Genomic DNA, 6,313 nt, shown 5'->3' with positions numbered 1-6,313 from the left:
GGTGCGCGTCCCCTGTCGGCGCGGCACGGCATAGAATGGCATGGCACGAGGAGAGAACCTACAATCTACAACTCATCGCACGCAACCTACAACTCAAACGTGAGAGGAAGAGATGGGATAGGCACTGATCTCCGCTCTCTGGTGACCAAGGACAGGACCCGAGGGAACGGCTGGAGCTGTGTCAAGGGAGGATTAGGGTGGATGTCAGGGAAAGGTTCTTCCCCCAGAGGGTGCTGGGGCTGAACAGGCTCCCCAGAGAATGGTCACAGCCCCAAGGCTGCCAGAGCTCAGAAGTGTTTGCACAACGCTCTCAGGCACAGGGTGCGATTGTTGGGAAAGGTCTCGCGCAGAGCCGGGAATTGGACTCCATGATCCTTGAGGGGTGCCTTCCAGCTCAGGGCATATTCCGTGATTCAGGGACATGGGATTGCACAGCGTGGGTGTGCGATCTCCGGCCGCTTGTCCGTGCCTGTCAGTGCGGACACACGTGGCCACACGTGCACACAGGTCTGGGTGTCTGTGTGTCTGGGTGTGTGTGTGCGGCCCCCGAGGCCGCCCCGCTCGGAGCAGTGCGCGGGCACGGCGCTGGAGAGAGACTGCGGGGACACACAGGCGGCCGGGTCTGCCTGAGGGCTATTGGGGTCCGGGTGTTCCGTGCGAGGTAGGAACGCGGTGCTGAGGGGGTGCGGGGTGTCGCTAAGGAGATGCGGCGTGTGTTCATTGGCGCGGTCATTCCTATTTCTTCCCACTTTTCTCACGTCGGCACTTCAGTTCCCGCGGTGTCCTTCAGTTCCCACCCTCCCCCCCCAGGGCATTTTGTTTTCACCCCTGCTGTTCCGCTGATTCCTCATTTCGCTGCCACTGCCCGTATATCTCTTTCAGCTTCTTGCATGTGTCTTCCTCCTTTTCCCTGTCCTTCTCACAGTTTTTGTACAGCCTCCACGAGTGTAGCTTTGGTGATGTTTCGACTCTCTTTTGCAGTTTGCACACACCACCACCACCCCATCTTTATTCCAAATTCTCCCCGTGTCACTTTCTACTTGTCTCCATCATTTTCTCCCAGATGGATGCCTGAACTGGAGCGTCAGGGACATGACCTTCTCCACTTTCTTCACAGGCAATGAAATGAAGTGTTTCTACACACACACAAAATTTTTGCCTTACTTCTCTATATACCTGAACACTCAAGGGCACGGTCCTGGTTGTTTTTTCCTTTATCCACCCTCCTGATCTCCACTTCTTCAATTCTTTGACAGCTCTTACAGCTAAAGTGAAGGACTTCGGCAAGCATCCTTTGCTGTACATCCCTGAGACAGTTCTCCTATTACAGTTCTCCTATAGCTATTACAGTTCTCCTCACTGCATCCTGCTGTACACATAAGAAACAAAAAATATTTTTTTATCCCATAGCTTTTAATCCTCAATGCTATGTTCATTACATTACTGTAGGAATATGTCACACCTTTTCATTTTTCAGGGTACATGAATATTTCTAAGAGGGTGCTCATTGGAATGAATTTCAAGAGGATAGCTTAATTATGTTAGGGCAAATGTATAATCAAGACACTGACATGCACTTGATACTTCAAATTTATTTTCAGTGAAGATGTTAAATTTTTCCTTCCTCAAGTTAATTTCAGAGTTTACTGAGAAATCCATTAAATAAAAAACTACAGCATACAAGCTGTAAAATGTACTGTGATAGAAAATTGCCAATGTTTTCCCCTGGGTTGTTTATTTCAATTGGAAAAAAAAAATTAGAGTAATCTCATTTTTCCTTTTCTTGCTACATATATATATATATATATACATATATATATATACATATATAATACATTTCCTCTGCTTCAGTACTCAAAGTCTTTTCAATAATTATGTTGGAAGAAGTCAATCCACCAACTCAGGTAACAAAAACTTTTGCATGGGGAAAGTAATTTCCGCCTCTCTATGTTCTCTGTATTTACATCATCTTGTTGTAAATTACTATTTTATAGAACTTAGAACAATACAGAATCACAGATTGGTTGAGAGTGGCTTGTCCTTCATGTGTCTAAAAATCCAGGATTCGTTGCTCCATAGCTTTCCCATGGATCTAGGTGAAGCTGACTGGCCTGTGATTCCCTTGGTCCTTCTTCTTGCCCATGCTGAAGATGGGAATGACATTTGCTTTCCTTCAGTGTATTGGGAGTTGCCTTGCAGTGACTTGTCCCAGCTCCTTCAGCATTCATGGATGCATCCCATCAGGGCCCATGGATTCATGTGTATCCAATTTGCCTGAGTATTCCTTGACCAAATCCTCTCCCACCAAGGCTGCATCTCCTGTGTTACAGCCTCTCTCTCTGCTCTCAGGGACCTGGGATTCCTGAAGGCTGGTCTCGCTTGTAAAGGCTGAGGGAAAGGTAGATTCACTATGTTATAAATGCAAAGGCAATTTTGGGATAAAATTAAAAAGAGAAATTTATTAATAAACAACAAAAAACAAACAACGAGAAAAACCACAATAAAAATGGTCAGCGCAGCGCTGGGTGGACAGGGTCTACACCGGAGGTGCAGGGTTCCCAAATCCACGTCTGAGCATTCTCAAGCTTGGGGTTTTATAGAGATTTTAAGTCCTCAGGCTAAAATTCCAAGCAGGCTCCATTCACCAAGTGTCCTTGATTGTCCGGTGAATGGATTTCCTGGCATGGAAAAATAGAACTAACCAGTGTCCGGACAGAGTCTCCTCATATGTAAAGAGACTCTGTATGTATTTCAATTTGGGTTATCTTAAAAACGAGATTCACTTAATAAATTATAAAAAGAATTTAATATAAATAAAAAGACAATTAGGAGACAAAAGAAATAAAGCAAAGGGTTAAAACGGCCGGGTGCCCTGGCCAGTTGCCAGGAACACACCTGGTATCTCAGAGACTCTTCCTTTTATCTTCCCCTGCTGTGAGGGGTTAATGCATATTCAAAGCGTGTTCCCTCCCCGGTTCCGCCTTCTTAGGATATGTTCTTGTACAATTTTATTTTCTGCTGGTCAGTACTATTTTTGCTGGTCATCATGATTCATGCTGATCAGCATTACTTTGGAGTTTGGTTTCTTCTCCTCTGGAAATGTTCGATAAGGGCATAGGCCCCTCATCCTTCTTTTGAGGGTAGCTGGTCTTGCTGATAACAGTTTGGGCTCTATTGTTTTCCTGATAACAGCTTGGGCCCCACTGTCCTTGCCCTCTGGGGTTTCCTTGCATTGTACCTAGGAAATTCTTTTAAGCTTAAGACTTGTTAGTAAGAAAAAAGTACATACATAGCTAAAAGTATTTAACATATAAGATTCATCCGCGAAAGCCAATATCACAATACAAATTTATAACAAACCCCTCCTCTTCTTTTTTATAAATCATTTGGCTTGAGCAATAATTCTTGTTTTCTAGCTTCTAGCACTCGTTCATTTTTTTTTTCACAAATCAATTTAGCTTCTTCCAACGGATCTTTCACATTATTTTGTTTTCTTAATACCATGATTTTTTTGTTTTTGCCATTCCAGATGTAGCTAATTTTAAGTCTGTAGGCATTTGCTATGCCCTAAAATATACTGGTGATCAGCCAATTTAAACAGGGGATTAAACAAAGAAGAAATATTAAACCAGCTGTAGCACTGCTACAAGGGGAAGAAACTTAGCTTCTTCTACTACTTTATCCCCAATACATTATCTCACCCATTAGTGGTTATTACTGATTTTCATTTTTGGACTGGCACATGGGCCATTTTTCTGATACCTTTGGCGATATCTAGAATGGCATTTTTTTTTTTTTTTATTGTCATTGAAAACAACAATCTTATGTATTAATTTTCTCACAAAACACCCCTTCTTTTAGCCAATAAATAGTTTAAAGCCAGCTTACTCTGATATATTGCAGCTCTGGCTTTTCATCTCTGAAGGGCTATTAGTTCCATAGCCCCAGCTGTTTTATTGGTTATGATTTCTACAACAGCTTGGAGTTTCATAATGCAAAAATTAGGGTTTGATATCCCCAACTTCCATCTTGTGCTCAAGAATGTTTCCAATATGTGTTCAGGGGCCATTTCTCATCTCCCCATTTTTGAGGTGCTCAAAACTATTCTCTTTTATTTCTTTTTAGGACCTCAAAAACCAACACCCCCAATTGATTTGTCTCATTCTGACAAAAGGAAAAATTCTGGTTGAATCATTCCCAGAGTACAATTCCCCTTCCATTGCGAAGGGAGCTTTGGGTATGCTCTTTTCTCACATATCCCAAAATAAGACATCTGGTGCTTTCTAATAGTCATTTTTCTGTTGATTTATATTTCTCTAAAATTTGGCTATTTCTGGGATTCCAGAGTAAGGATTTTTCCCTGTACTATTGCACTGGGAGAATCTGGTTCTATTACCATGCACACAATTTTTCTTTTACTTTCTTTTGGGTTTAATACAGAGTTGGTTTCTCTGGAACTTACTATGTACAAGTTTTATTACCAACTTTATACTTTTTACTAGGAGTATTTCTTACTTCATGAAGAAATTTTCTCCATTTAATTGCTGTTTGAGCTTTGCTTACAGGTCCTGATATGAGGTTAATATAGGTCTAGGTTGCTGTGTTGGCTTTATCTTTTCACTTACCATTTGCTCTCTTACCAAATCTTGGTTATTTCTCCTGGCAACAACTGTGAAGCAAATCCATCTTTTTCTCCTTTTGGGCAGTTGTTTTCTAATCTGTTACTACTTGTTCCTAGATTTTCTGTGGTCTAATATTTTTCCTTTTATGCATACAGGTACTTAATTTGGATGGGTTATAGCAGTGATTATTGATACTGGTGTGGGTAATAAGAAAGAAACCCCGGTGTCTTTCCATGTAAAGCTTTCAATAGCATTTGTAACATGGCTTTGCTGGTGTCTCAAAAGGGAAAAGGGTAAGTGACATAAGGAGGAATAATAGGGGTCCAGTATGGCTTACACTCCCACCCACTCTGCCTATGAGGTTGCAGCTCACAGCAGGTGTTTATATTCTTCTCGGTGGCGAGTTGTAGTGGTCAATCTGGTCTTGCCCCCTATTTCCTTGTCACTTCCTCTTTTGTAATTTCCAAGCAAATTTCTTTCGACACCTTTTAACAGCAGTTTCCCACAGTTCTTCAGGTATTTCTCACAGTTCCTCAGGTATTTCCCACTCAACACGCACTAGTAATTTCCCATCTGTAAAAAAAGTTATTATTTAATAGATTTGGCACCTAACACTTCCTGCAATGAGAGGCTTAACTTTGTGAACCACAATACCTATTAATTTTTTTTTAATTTAAACACTTATATTTAATCTAGATAGCATGTCTCGTATTGGGATTTAGACAAGGTATATGATGTGGCACTGATGGAAGTTGTGGTTCTCCCCCCTGCTTTATACAATTCACAGGCAAAAGCAAAAAATATACGAGGATTTCCCCACCAAAACAGCCCCAGTTCTCCTGTTTGGAGTGGGAGTTTTCCTCCCACCAAGATCGATATCGAAAGTGTCTCAGAACTTGTCCAGGCAGGACTTGAAACCACTGATACAGGCTTGGTCTCACTTCCCAATTAGTCGTGATTCTTTGCTCATTCTTTGGATCCTGTGGATTGTCCCAATTCATTACCACCCAGCCCCCGCTTTAGAGTCAATTTGGTATCACCCGGCTCAGAAGTTATAGTCCACTCCTCAGGTCTTTTCACAGGTCCCTTGATTCTGTTGGCGTGGATCCAACTTCACTCTTTGGTTTAGATTGCAGCTTCTCTGCCTTAATTATCAGTAGTACCTGAAAACGATTTCTTAATAACACAGGGAGAGTGAAAACATCACATTAAAATTTTCCATCAGTATTCTTTAAAATTCTTGGGTTAAACGAAATTTAACATTAAACCTAGGAGCCAGTCTCTTTCTGCATGTTCAAATTAGTTAAACAAGAAAGGCTAGGTTAGTCTTAACTTCAAATAAATTACATTTATTACCTTTTTATTCTTTAGTTAATATTTACTTGTTTAGCTTCACAAACTTCTTTTATCAGTTTCTTAGAACGAACCCCTTCCTTTTAACAACAAGAGTAAAAGAAAGGAACGGGAAAAAAAGAAAAAAATAAGAGAAAAAAAGAGATCTTATTTCAAGAAATTAAACACCTTGATGAGGTTTTCAGAACCTAACAAGCAAGACTGTTTTTGCTTTGGTCCTATCACACCGGTTTGTTTCTCGGCTTTTGTTCTGTTCTTTCTTTCTCATTCACAGCAGTTTTTCAGGTTATCTCTCTCTCCCTCTGCTGCCGCAGCTCTGGGCTGAGCAGGTTCTATTC

At 41.3% G+C, this 6,313-nt stretch overlaps 1 protein-coding gene across 1 annotated transcript in view; it reads right to left on the bottom strand.

Annotated features, from left to right (window-relative positions):
* Positions 1-6,313, bottom strand: part of LOC131591977 (tyrosine-protein kinase STYK1-like) — a 133,674-nt gene that overhangs the window by 46,912 nt on the left and 80,449 nt on the right. The window lies entirely within an intron of this gene.

This window comes from Poecile atricapillus, chromosome W (genome assembly GCF_030490865.1).
Source record: "Poecile atricapillus isolate bPoeAtr1 chromosome W, bPoeAtr1.hap1, whole genome shotgun sequence".
Taxonomy (NCBI): domain Eukaryota; kingdom Metazoa; phylum Chordata; class Aves; order Passeriformes; family Paridae; genus Poecile; species Poecile atricapillus.
The sequence above is the reverse complement of the archived record's forward strand: the minus strand, read 5'-3'. Positions and strand labels throughout refer to the sequence as shown.